General features: G+C 46.6%; 1 protein-coding gene across 3 annotated transcripts in view; it reads left to right on the top strand.

The window, feature by feature from the left end:
* The first annotated feature begins 6,387 nt into the window (after positions 1-6,387).
* Positions 6,388-13,247, top strand: part of LOC308459043 (verrucotoxin subunit beta-like) — a 41,501-nt gene continuing 34,641 nt past the window's right edge. For 2 of the 3 annotated variants that reach the window (XM_080974077.1, XM_080974079.1), the window contains exons 1-2: positions 6,388-6,476; positions 12,297-12,423. The gene's annotated coding sequence lies outside the window, so the exon portion shown is untranslated. Of the gene's footprint in view, positions 6,477-12,042; positions 12,424-13,247 lie in introns of those variants that run through there. The other variant, XM_080974078.1, reaches the window with a different exon arrangement.

Genomic DNA, 13,247 nt, shown 5'->3' on the forward strand with positions numbered 1-13,247 from the left:
TCGCTAGATACTTGTCACTGCAAATGATACGAGTTATTTACACATTAATGACAACTAACCAGCCAGTTCCTAAGAGCAAAGGGTGGTTACCATTCAAAATAAACAAAATCCCTAAATCTCTCTGTCAACAGCCACTAAAACGGGAAGATTGCCACTGAAATCAGGACATTTAACAAGAGCTGCTGGTGTTGCAGGTTGTTCTAACTTTTAACAACAAAATTTGGGCAGTTAACTCATCCAAGCACTCGCGTCTTCCCCACCTTTTCCTGAATTACTTGACATATTCCGAGGCTGAATATTACAATACTTTGTAAATCCTCTTAAAAGTTTGTAAGAATTTGGTATATGCAGTGGTGTTTTCTTGCAGAAAATACTTTCCAGTTAATCTGTCACCCTTAAGTTGCAACACTAAACCTATTTGCAAGTGAGCTAGCTCTGAATTGTTTCAGATTCCCTCACCCCCTTCACAATCCCATGCCAACACACTACCTCTTTGGCAATCACAGCTGCCCTCTTCCCTCACTTGGATACAGACCTGGACGGCCTTATGCGCTGCTTCTCTTGTCTGTTTTCCTGAACTTATTAGCATCAGGAGACAAACATTTGATCTGAGTAGAAAGCGAAAGTAATTCTGCCATGGATTGGGTTTCCTCTGGCATGGTCAGACACACCGGCTGGCAGTGTCTGTCAGTGCTGGTAAACAAGCGGGTTTACAGGAAAAGCATTGGGAAGAAATGGGGGGGGGGGAGCAGAAATCTTGTCAATCTTGGGAACCAGAGTGCTTTAGGTGCTTTATTGCAATTCTTCCAGTCATAGGTCAATGGAAGCACTGTTAGAAGAATCATCATAATCACCAACTATTATTATTTTTGTTCTATTATTTACTATTATTATTATATATATTTAATAATAATAATGATAATAACAACAACAATAATAATAATAATTACCCTACCAAACAGAATATTATTATTAATAATAATAAAGCGATAAAACATCAAACATTAAAAACTTGGTGGTGGGATTATTTAGGGGGGCACTCAGAGAGCTGTGGCGCTGTGGGTTAAACCACAGAGCCTAGGACTTCCCGATCAGAAGGTCAGCGGTTCGAATCCCCGTGACGGGGTGAGCTCCCGTTGCTTGGTCCCTGCTCCTGCCAACCTAGCAGTTCGAAAGCACCTCAAAGTGCAAGTAGATAAATAGGTACCGCTCCGGCAGGAAGGTAAATGGCGTTTCCGTGCGCTGCTCTGGTTCACCAGAAGCGGCTTAGTCATGCTGGCCACATGACCCGGAAGCTGCACGCCGGCTCCCTCGGCCAATAAAGCGAGATGAGCGGCACAACCCCAGAGTCAGCATCGACTGGACCTGATGGTCAGGGGTCCCTTTACCTTTTTGCCTTTTACCTGCCAAAGGAGTCCAGGAGAGAACTAATGAAACTCACAAAATAATCAGCGTTGGCACCATCCTGTGCCCTGCCTGGTCTGCTCTCTCCCTCTCTCCCTCTTTTTCTTTCTTTCTTTCTTTCTTTCTTTCTTTCTTTCTTTCTTTCTTTCTTTCTTTCTTTCTTTCTTTGCAATGGCAAATATTCAGTAGTTTATTGCTTGTATGGGTTTGTAACATAAAACACAAAATAAATGGTATATGGCTTCAGCAGATGATAATTATAATAGCAATAATAATAATATTTTTGGAGAAATAAGGTAAATATGGTCAGATATGAAGTGAGGTGAGTTGAGGGGGCTGGGGCATGGGAGAGGGACCTTGGGGTGCTGATTGGCTGAGGGTGGGGTGTGGCAACCTGAAAGGCCTCAATTCTCTTCTGTCATTGGAGGGTAGAAATTGTGAGCTTCCGCACTATTTCTGCAGCTCCAGCAAACCTCCTGTCTCTCTGCCCACCCCAAGGCTTTTCCCGTAAACCAGGTGCTGTTATAGTCAGTGGCAGGATGCCTTGGTCCAGCTATTTCTGTGCTGGCAGAAACCTGCTTTCGTTTTCAAGGCATATCAAATGCTGGTCTCCTAATCCCAGTGCTGGCCTCCTAATCTAAAGCAATCCAGAAATAGGCATATCTGAAATAGAAATATCTGAGGAGGAGAAGTCACCGTCAGGTGGTGCTCAGGAAGCTGTTCCAAGTTGCTTCAAGCAGCACTCAGTTCGGATACAGACCAGGCTCAACTTCCATATTATTTGTGGGTTCTGGTATATTTTAAAAAGAGGAGCCAGACATAAGTTCTATACTTTTTAATTTATTGTAATTTTTGTTGGGTTTGCTACTAAACTTTTCACACCACTTCTGGTCTTAGTGACCTATACATTTCCATAAACATAATAATAGAAACCGGGACATTTTTTCAGTGAGAACTCACTGGGACTCAGTTCCGGCACCTCTCAGGTGAGCACCTTTGCTATTCTAAGAGAATGAGGGAGGTGTTTATGGGGAGAACTTCTGGCACCTCTTTTTCTAGAAAAAGAGGACTGATATAAACACATCACACATGGAAGTGCATGAGGCTGATTCCTCTTCAGCCCAAATGGTCAGGAATCCACAGGTCTAAGCTGGCAGGCACAAGGGCAGGAGGATTCAGAAACAGGAAATTGCTGAAAGAAGTATAATGATATTATAAAGTTGGATGTTCAAAGATATGCAAATCCACTTTTGCTATTTCCTTTCCAAGTGACAAAATGTACATCTCACTTGTTTTTTAAAAAATATTCACCTCTTTGAAATATATTCCGTTAATCTGTTTCTCAAGGTATCACCTTGTGGGACCAGGAGACTCTGCAAAGTGATGTAGATACAAAGCCACAATGCAGAACTGAATTTTATACCATCACCTCTGAGTCTTTTGAAGACAAAAGCAAATACTTTAACTTGGAAACATCACTGAAAGCCAGTTTCATGGGGGGGGGGGGCTTGTTGAAGTGGGTGGATCTGGCACCTTCTTGAATGATACCAAGAAATCCATGAATCATGCCCAGCTTGCTCTCCAGTAATAATACTACTAATAAAGTAGTAGTAGTAGTAGTAGTAGTAGTAGTAATAAAATAATTTATTTGTACCCCGCCCATCTGGCTGGGTTTCCCCAGCCACTCTGGGCGGCTTCCAACAAAAGATTAAAAATACATTAAAATGTCAGACATTAAAATCTTCCCTAAACAGGTACTGAACCACAACTGAGTTTAAGCACTTGACCATGAAACGCCTTGGGAGGAAAAATATCTCATATCCAGAAGTATTTGCGCAAGGAGCTGCCACTCACGCGGTCACTGCAGTGCTTTATGGGGCCCAGGCTTTCTTTGTCTTTGATTGTGAGGTTTCTGAATCTGAGATTGTGCAGGACATACAGAGGCATCTCAAGGGAATGATTAAGAAGGTGTCAAATGTTTCAGTAGAAGCAGGAGGGTCTCTGAAATTGAATGGCACTGAGAAAAAAATTGAGGAAAAGCTCAGCTGCATTTTCCATGGTGATTTCTTTCTAGATCACAATCCAACAACCTTTCAAGATGCCATGAGAATCCATGCCAGCCTCCCCCTGCTGCTGGGGGAGAATAGGGAGAAAGCTGTGCCCGTAAAGGTATGGCTCTACCCTCTCACCAAGCTGGACTCAAAAGCAGCTCGGCTGGTGCTTGAGATTAGCTGACCACTGCTGCTTTGCATGGAAGATACTTTGGAGAAGTTGACCGAAATGGATGCAAGGTGCAATGATCTGATTAAGAGTCCCGCAGCCACCAACTTCCCAGAGATGAAGAAGGAAATCAAGACACTCAATGTCTTTGTCAGCAACAGAGAGAGGTTTTCCAGAAACAACTAGTACAAATCTTGCCTTCTTTCCATGGTGGGTATAAGGAAGAAGGTCCCTTGGAGAATTTGCAAAAACGCTTAGACCAGTTGCCTTTTAATAAGTTTCTGAGTTTCTGAAGAAGAAGGAACAAGAGATGAGCATATTGAAGTCTTATATTTAAAAGATCTGGAAATAGTTTCTTCTCTGACCCACTTGAATGATATAATGCATGAGGATGTGAGGGCGATCTGGCTGCGACATCTGTCACCCCATTGATCGCCAGGGTTGATTCGGCTGATCTGGCTGGCTAGGCGGGTGTCCCCTTCCTCCCGCACCGCTCCATGTGCGTCCCTCCCGAAGCTGCACGCTCGGTGGAAGAGGACGACCATCCCAGACAGAAGGAGTGTACCGTTCTTCGGTCAAGGGTATACGATAGCTGCGCTCCCCTGCTAGAACCTCCAAACAAGCATATTTATCTGATTCAGAGCAGTGGTTTAAGAAACAAGATTCAGGAGAAAACCCATATTCAACACCAGCCATTTCTTCCTCAAGCGAACAAAAATACGATCTGTGGTTTGGAGATGAGGAAAGGAAGCTAAAGCTCTGCCAAGCTGCCAAATCATTTTCTGACTTTGCCAATGCCAATAAAGAAAATGGCAAGACCCAGTTCATTGTGTCCTCTGTCCATGACTGAAAGAACCCAGGAGCTTCTGTCTACTTCTATCAAAATGGATCCTTGATCAGCACCAACTCTGAGTTGCCCTCCAAACCTCTCCCTCTTCTGACTGGTGAAATCAACCACAACAGTGTTCAAATCACGTTTAGGCCAACAACCTATGGCAGTGGTGGTGAACCCATGGCAAGCGTGCCAAAGAGGGCACTCGGTGCCCTCTCTGTGGGCACACACGCAGTTGCCTCAGCAGGGCTGTAGCTTCTGTGCTGCGGGTGGGGGGAGGAGGAAGAGTTGCGCGGGGTCCAAAGTCTGCAGCCCTGGTGCCATAGCTTCTGTGCCAGGGGTAGGAGAGGAGTGAGGAGGAGAGGAGGGCTGGGTTAGGGTTAGGGTTAGGGTTAGAATTAGGGTCAGGGTCATTGTCAGTGTTGTTTTCTTGTGATTTAGATTCATTTGCAGTTGGTTTGCTTTTTTCAATTTGTTGTGTTGTTGCCTTTTCACGAGTTGTGAGTTTGTTGGCTTTGTGGTTTTCTGGAAAGTGTCAGTTTTTATTTTGAATGCAGCCCTACAGCCCTGCAACTGAGTGAGGGAAGGCTGGGCTGGGGCAGCAAGTGAGTAGGCAAGGGATGTCGCCCCCGTCCCCCAGCCTGCTCCACTTCTGAGAGATCCCTGCCTTGCTTGCAGGCAAGTAGGAGCGGGATTGGGCTTCTCTGCTAGGTAGAGGGAACAGGAGCTGGATCGGGGCTGCTCAGCTGGGTAGGTGCAGGCTCTGTCACACTTTCCGTAGAGGGGTTCGTGGATGCACTCCCCTCAAGGGAGAAGTTTAAAGGGACCACCTCCACATCAGATCCCCTGCAACCCCATGAAGGTCGCCAGGCTGAATAGCTGCTGGGGTTGGGGAAGGTGGAGGCAGCCGCATCTGAGAGCCCCTGCACCTCAGCTGAGCTGCCCGATCCTGCTCCTGCTCCTGCAGGAGTGGCAGCAGAGATCTCTCAGAAGTGGAGCAGGCTGGAGGGAGGGTGACAGGGAACCAGGCAGAGGGCCTTCTCGGTGGTGGCGCCCGCCTTCCCATCAGAAGTCAAGGAAATAATCAACCAGCTGACATTTAGAAGATATCTGAAGGCAGCCCTCTTTAGGGAAGGTTCTAATGTGTGACATTTTAATGTATTTTTAATCTTTGTTGGAAGCCTCCCAGAGTGGCTGGGGAAACCCAGCCAGATAGGTGGGGTACAAATAATAAATTTGTTGTTGTTGTTGTTGCCTGCTCGCTTGCCGCCCCGGCCCAGACTTCCCTCACTCAGTGCCAGGGCCGCCAGACCAGAGCTGGAGGAGAGGGTGGTTGCTGTTGTGGCAGTGGTGGAGGGACCCAGTGCTGGAAGGTGGCAGGTGCCCGCTTGCTTGCCACCCGACCCACCTTCCCTCACTAGGAAAACGGAAGTGTGGCACTCAAAACGGAAGTTAGAACAGAGCACGTTTGGCTTCCGGAAAAAGTTCCAAAACTGGAACACTCATTTCCGGGTTTGAAGTGTTCAGGTTCCAAGTAGTTCAATAACTAAGCTGTTCAGAAAATGAGGTACCTTTGTACCGGTATTTATTTTTCCCAATTTGAACTGTATTCATTTCCCCCTGTGATGGTTTTCTTGAGTCAAATTGTGACGCCTCTGGAGCTTGAAGAAGACTCTCGTGTTCGATGGTCCCTCTGCTCTGCAGTTTCTTCTCTCCCTCTCTGTCGATGGCCGACTCTGTTCTGAGCTGAATAAAATGGAGCTCCACACACCCACCCCAAAAGCATTCATGGCTAGCAGCCAGATCATGTTCTGAGAAGCCAAAACAGCTTCCCGGAATTGCATATCTGTTTCTATTGGCTACAGGAGAGGACAAAACTGCCCTCTGGGAGGATAAATTCAGAGGAGCTACATTTGGTCTTCTGCAGTTCTTAGAGAAGCACCCAAGAGCAGCATCAGCAGGAGACCCACACGGAGGGAGACCCACACAGAGGGAGACCCACACCTCAGACGGACCACAGGTTGGTATTTGGGAGCAGGGAGCAGCAGCCACAAGGTCTGACTTTAAGTCTTCTGTATCTCAACCTGCCTCAGAGATGCTCAAGGTCTGCTTTGTTTGACCTGTTGCTAGAGGCTGGGTTAGAGCTCTCGGAAGCAAAACTTTGGCTTGCGTGTATAATCATGAATCTTTTCCTTTTGATTAAATTAGCAGTTAAAGGAGTCCCTCCATGATGGATTGAGCCTGAAAATCTTCAGGAACATCCTTCTAGGGGTTTTAAAGTTTATTTTTAAAAGAACATGTCCTTCCCCCTGGCAGAATTGGTTGAATGAATTGTGCAATTGTTGCTGTCGTGCAAAATGTTACAATTGTGTTACTACCTACCTTAGTGGGTTTTGCAAAATGCTATTCTGAATAATACTTTTTTATACAGTAGATTAGGGGGCAATGGAGATGGGTTTAGAGAACCAAAAGGGAGGTGGCCCAGAAAATTATGCGTTTTCGCACAGGGAACCTTTCAAAGGGCATTTGTAAAGAACTGCGGAGCGGTTTTCTTTTCTGCCAGAAATGGCTGCGATCAACAGGCATGGTCATACTTTTCTAAGGGGTGAAGTCTGCCAATTCCACAATTTCTTCAATGATTGAACTCAACAGCTTCAAAAGTCTGTTCTCGGGGGCAAAGCTAGCCCTTTCTTAACCCGGGTCTGTGAGTAATAGTGAGGATTTTTACTCTGGTGGGAAGCTTGCTCCACTTGCCCAGCCCCCGCTGGACAGCCACAAGGGTCCAACTGGATTCTGCACTGAATGCGACACACTCATACTTTCTCCCTCTTTCATATTCAAGCACCGTAAGACGCACCTAGTTTTTAGAGGAGGAAAGGGGGAAAGCCCCGTTTTGGGGCAGGAATCAGCTCACAGTTGAGTAGGTTCTTTTGCAAAGGGGAAAAGCCAGCCAGCAACATGACCACCCTTCCTGGCGTTACTGATCGCAGCATAGTTCCAAGGCATACTGAGAAAGCACAGTGGTACCTCGGGTTACAGACGCTTCAGGTTACAGACTCTGCTAACCCAGAAATATTACCTCGGATTAAGAACTTTGCTTCAGGATGAGAACAGAAATCGTGCTCCAGCAGCGCGGCGGCAGCGGGAGGCCCCATTAGATAAAGTGGTGCTTCAGGTTAAGGACAGTTCCAGGTTAAGAACGGACCTCCGGAACGAATTAAGTACTTAACCCGAGGTACCACTGTATTGCATACTAAGGCAGCAAACGGGGGCCCAGTGTCACGTGATGTTGCTGAGAGAGAAGGGTGAACATTGCCCTCCATGCCTCCCCCCCCCTTGGCAGGCCAGGGCTCATGGGGGGCAGTGGGGGATGGCGGCCCCCTCAATTTGGGGGGAGCTTGACCTCCTGCTTAGGTAGTGAAAACACCTAATGGAGGGTGGGAAAATATTTTGCACTTGGTTTTGTAGGGGCGGTTGGTGGTTGGAGGCAAAGTCTGCCCTCCTGGGTGATGCTCTAAAAGGAAGGGGAAAGGGGGGGCACAATCCATGCCAAAGATTCACCCTTTTCTGTTTTTATATAATTTTTATTAAATTTTCTGTTTTACAATTTCAAATATTCATTTTACAGCCTTAAAATAGCAACAAATTCCCTTCTTCTCTTTCTGAGGTTCTTTTTGCATATCATAAATCCCTGCATATTTTACAAAAACTATACTAATCAGTATTCCATTATTACAGCCATCAAAACTTATTTACACTGTTGAATTTATCTTAATGCTGCCAGCATTTTCAGCTGTACACAATTATTTCCCATATATTTAATAAACATTTTTCTATCTTCTCTAAACATTTATTCTGCTTGTTCTCTTACTCTGTATGTTAAGTTTGCAAGCTGTGCATATTCTGTCAACTTAAGTTGCCATTCTTCTCTGGTTGGGACCTCACTCGTTTTCCATTTGGGGGCTAAGAAAACATGGGCCACAGTGGTGGCACACATAAATAACCTTTTTTGACACCTGGGAATTTCAGACTGAATTATCCCCAACAGAAAGCACTCTGGGTTTTTTGGGGAAAGCACTTTTAAATATTTTTTTCCCAATTCATTATGAATATTTCCCCAATACTCTTTTACCCTTTTACAAGTCCACCACATATTAAACAACATTCCCTCAATCTCTTTGCATCTCCAGCACTGATCTGATTCTGTCTTGTACATCTTAGCAAGTCTACTCGGAGTAAAGTACCATCTGTCAATCATTTTCAGGTAGTTCTCCTTCAAAGAATAACATGCTGTAAACTTCAAGTCACTTTTCCAGAGTTGTCCCCAGAGGTTAAAATCTATATTGTGTCCTAATATCTATTGCTCAGTGTGTCGTTGAGGCATTAACAGGCTTTAAAAAGCTTTTGTTTCCCAGTCTAATAACAAATTATACATTTTGGACAAAAGTTTCTCTTTGCTTAATAGAAGTTTCTTTTCAGATTGTGAGCTTTGGTCCCAAAAAACATTTTTCCTGTCTGTTTTAAACATTTCATGTAACTGATGACATTGTAGCCAGTCTGTCACACGGCTCCTTACATTTTCCATTGATTTCTATCTCGTATAGAAATCTGGTTTCCGTCCTGGTTTTGGGACTGAGACGGCTCTGGTTGCCCTAACAGATGATCTCCGTAGACAACTGGATCGAGGCAGGTCAGGACTGGTGATCCTTTCAGATTTGTCAGCAGCCTTTGACATGGTCGATCATGATCTTCTGGACCACCGCCTCGCAGACGTGGGGATACAGGGCGTAGCCCGTAACTGGTTGTGCTCTTTTATCCCTGGTCGGGGACAGAGGGTGGCACTAGGGAGGGAAATGTCATCGCGCCACTCCTTGGTGTGTGGAGTGCCGCAGGGCGCAATTCTCTCCCCGATGCTTTTTAACATCTTTATGCACCCCCTTGCCCAGATTGTCCGGAGCTTTGGGCTGGGCTGTCACCAATATGCTGATGACACTCAGCTCTATCTGCTGATGGATGGCCACACCGACTCGGCCCCGAACACACTGACCAGATGCTTGGAAGCTGTGGCTGGATGGTTTCGTGGGATCCGATTGAAACTAAATCCTTTGAAGACAGAGGTCCTATGGCTGGGTCGGGATGGCATGAGGATGAGGGACCAACTCCCTTCTCTTGCGGGGGCCCAATTAGTGCCATTGCCTTCCGTTAAGAGTTTGGGTGTAATCCTTGACGCCTCCCTTTCCATGGAGGCGCAAGTTACAGCAACAGCCAAGGCAACATTTTTCCACCTTCGCCGCATCGAGCAGTTGGTCCCTTACCTTTCCCGCCCCGACCTGGCCACAGTGATCCATGCGACGGTCATCTCCAGGCTTGACTACTGTAATTCGCTCTACGCGGGGCTGCCCTTGAATCTGTCCCAGAAACTCCAGAGGGTGCAGAAAGCTGCAGCGAGGCTCCTCACAGGGTCTCTGCCATGGGAGCATATTCACCCAGTGCTATTCCAGCTGCACTGGCTCCCGGTGGAGTACAGGGTCAGATTTAAGGTGCTGCTTTTGACCTTTAAAGCCCTTCACGGCTTAGGACCCTCGTACCTACAGGACCGCCTCTCCCGGTATGCCCCACGGAGAGCCTCAAGGTCCGTAAATAGCAACACCCTAGTGGTCCTGGGCCCTAAGGAAGTTAGATTGGCTTAAACCAGAGCCAGGGCCTTTTCAACACTGGCCCCGGCCTGGTGGAACGCTCTGCCTCATGAGACCAGGGCCCTGCGGGATCTGATTTCTTTCCGCAGGGCCTGTAAGACAGAGTTCTTCGGCCTGGCCTTTGGCTTGGAATCAACTTGATTCCCTCCCTCGCTTTCTTTTTCTTTGCCTTCTCCTCCTGCGAGGAGGCTACATTTTAATATTTCGTTATTTTAATGTTGTATTTTAATTTTGTTTTTAAGTTGTAATCATTCAACTTGTTTTTATTATTGCTTGTAAGCCGCTCTGAGCCCAGCCTTGGCTGGGGAGGGCAGGGTATAAATAAGAATTATTATTATTATTATTATTATTAATATAAACAATTATAAAACATACTTTTATATCTTATACAGTTTTTTTTTGTCAATCACATCTGAAAATTTTCCAACCTTTTTCACTAAATTTACATTTCTTACTTTCACTATTACTTTTAAGTATCATAACTAATGTCTCTCTTTTTTATCTTCTTTGCAATATTTCATATATTCCTCCTTACAAAACCTCTTGTAGTCCTACTAGTGTAATTTGTTGATTACAGTTGCTCTTCAAATAGTTCACATATTTATTCCAATCTTCAGTGAATCTCTGGTCCCGCAGGTTTCGAATCCTTCCTGTCATCTTATCCAACTCTGCGTAGTCCATTAACTTTGTCTGCCATTTTTCTTTCTTCGGTATTTCTTCTTGCTTCCATTTCTGGGCCAACAATGCTCTTGTGGCTGTTGTTGCATATAAAAACAATTTAATGTCCTGTCTATTAATGTCCAGCAGGCTCAAAATGTTTCCCTCCAGCATCGGAAGAGCCTTTGGCCAGTCAAAGAAATAAGATTTGTGAGGGGAGTTCATCATGAGGAGTTCAGAAGCTTCCTTTCCCTGGGGCAGGCGGGGGGGGATTTTGGGCGCAAAAGATGTTGCCAAACTACAACTCCCACCGGCCCCAGCTAGTCTGGCCAAAGCGCCTGGTGGTGGGAGTTGTAGTTCAGCAGCCTCAGGAGGGGCAAAGGTTCCCCACGCCTGCCTGAAGGGACGGCCCCATCACATTTATACCGGGAGGCAAACTCCTGTCAGCTCTTCCACCCCCTGAATACACAGAATTTCCTCCTTCATCTGTGAGGGGTTTGGTGGGTTCCCCCAGAGCATGGCCCTGCTGCCCCCACAGTGCATAAAAATGGAAGATAATATTTATTATTGTTATTGTTTGTACACTGCCCTTCACCCAAACATCTCAGGGTCCTCCTGCAGGGGTCGACTGCTTTTGTTCCAGAAAGCCTCTTCTCTCCTAATTTCCTATAAATTGAGGCTGATTGTGGCTCAGTGTCGAGGGAAACCTTCCTCTGCTGCCAAGAGCCCACATGTCTGAGGCCAAGATGGAGGCCCTGCTGACAACCTCTTTCCCAAAAGCCCAGGGGGGAGAACAGATCCCCCATGATGTCAATCTCTGCTGTATGAAGCCAATCGGCTTCCATGGATCCATTTTGGGTCAGGATACCAGGAAAGATACCAGATACCAGATAAGGGATGCGGGTGGCGCTGTGGGTTAAACCACAGAGCCTAGGACTTGCTGATCCGAAGGTCGGTGGTTAGAATCCCCACGACGGGGTGATCTCCCGTTGCTCGGTCCCTGCTCCTGCCAACCTAGCAGTTTGAAAGCACGTCAGAGTGCAAGTAGATAAATAGGTACCGCTCCGGCGGGAAGGTAAACGGCGTTTCCGTGCACTGCTCTGGTTTGCCAGAAGCGGCTTAGTCATGCTGGCCACGTGACCTGGAAACTGTATGCCGGCTCCCTTGGCCAATAAAGCGAGATGAGCGCTGCAACCCCAGAGTCAGCCACGACTGGACCTAATGGTCAGGGGTCCCTTTACCTTTACCTTACCAGGAAAGGGAGGGTTGTGCAACTAAGGACCTTGATTCTGCATGGATCCGACTTGTGGGGAGGCTGCAGGAGGGGGTTGGACTAGATGGCCCTTGGGGTCCCTTCCAACTCTGCGATGCACCGCTTAAGAGCCTTTTTGGAGTGAAATGCTGACGAGTGGAAATGGGTTCCCACTATCTCGCAACTTATCCCCCTGAAAGTGATTGTCCCCTTGCACTTTGTCACTCCCGAACAGATAAAAGGAGAAGTGGCCTCTGTGCCTGAAGCAGACTTGTGCTTTCAGAAGGTACCAACGCAAGTCGAGATAAACTCAAGCAAGAGAGCCACTTGGAGGCAAGATTCATCCGTTTTCCACATTTCTGGTAAGACGCGTTTGCACATTAGAAGTTGTCACGGCTTCTTTTGTTGTCAAAGGCTTCTTTTGCACAGCTGCTGCAAACCGTTCCAGCTGGCATATTGCAGAGGGGACTTGGTGACGGGGATCTTGCGCTGATGATGCCCTTGCCTCCTGCTCTCTGGCTCTTTGGAAAGGCCACAAATCCATCCTGACAGGGCCCAGACTTGGAGCAAAGCAATGAAGGCTGCAGCGCAAGGGTCTCCCGGGATTTGGGGTGGGACTAGGGGGACCCTGCCCTGACTCGGGATATGGCACCTTCCTAAGATGCTGAGCACCTCTGCTGCTGCCAGTTGCTTCCTTGCAGGAGGGAGGGGGCAGGCGGCTGTGGACCATCTGGGCTACTGCATCCTGGACATTACTGTGCGCTCCCTTTGTTTTACCAGTCTCCATCAATTAATGAGAGAAGAAAGTGCGTTGAAAATGGTCAGATTCATTAAAATTCACTAAAAACAATATGTAAATGGTTTTTAACCCCACGCCTAAACCACATGCAGAAAGGGTGGTCCCCCCCCCCCTTTCGTTGATGGGTTTCCAATGTGAAAGGTTCTTAACTACCGTTTGTGGTAGGATTGTGTGCAGGTGAGCAAATTTTGGGATTTGGTGGTTTTCAAACCCGGCACCGTCATCCAGACAAAAGAACTGTCCCTGGTTGTGTTGAGCCTCCATGTTTTTTGGGATGTAACTCCAGTTTACATAGCAAGATACTAACAACTTATTTGCTAACAGCTGCCCATTTAGTCGGAGCTCAGGACTGGAAGGATATTTCCATGTAATCTATTATGACCTGGT

The sequence above is a fragment of the Podarcis pityusensis genome (genome assembly GCF_964106645.2).
Source record: "Podarcis pityusensis genome assembly, chromosome: 12".
NCBI classification, from domain to species: Eukaryota; Metazoa; Chordata; class Lepidosauria; order Squamata; family Lacertidae; genus Podarcis; species Podarcis pityusensis.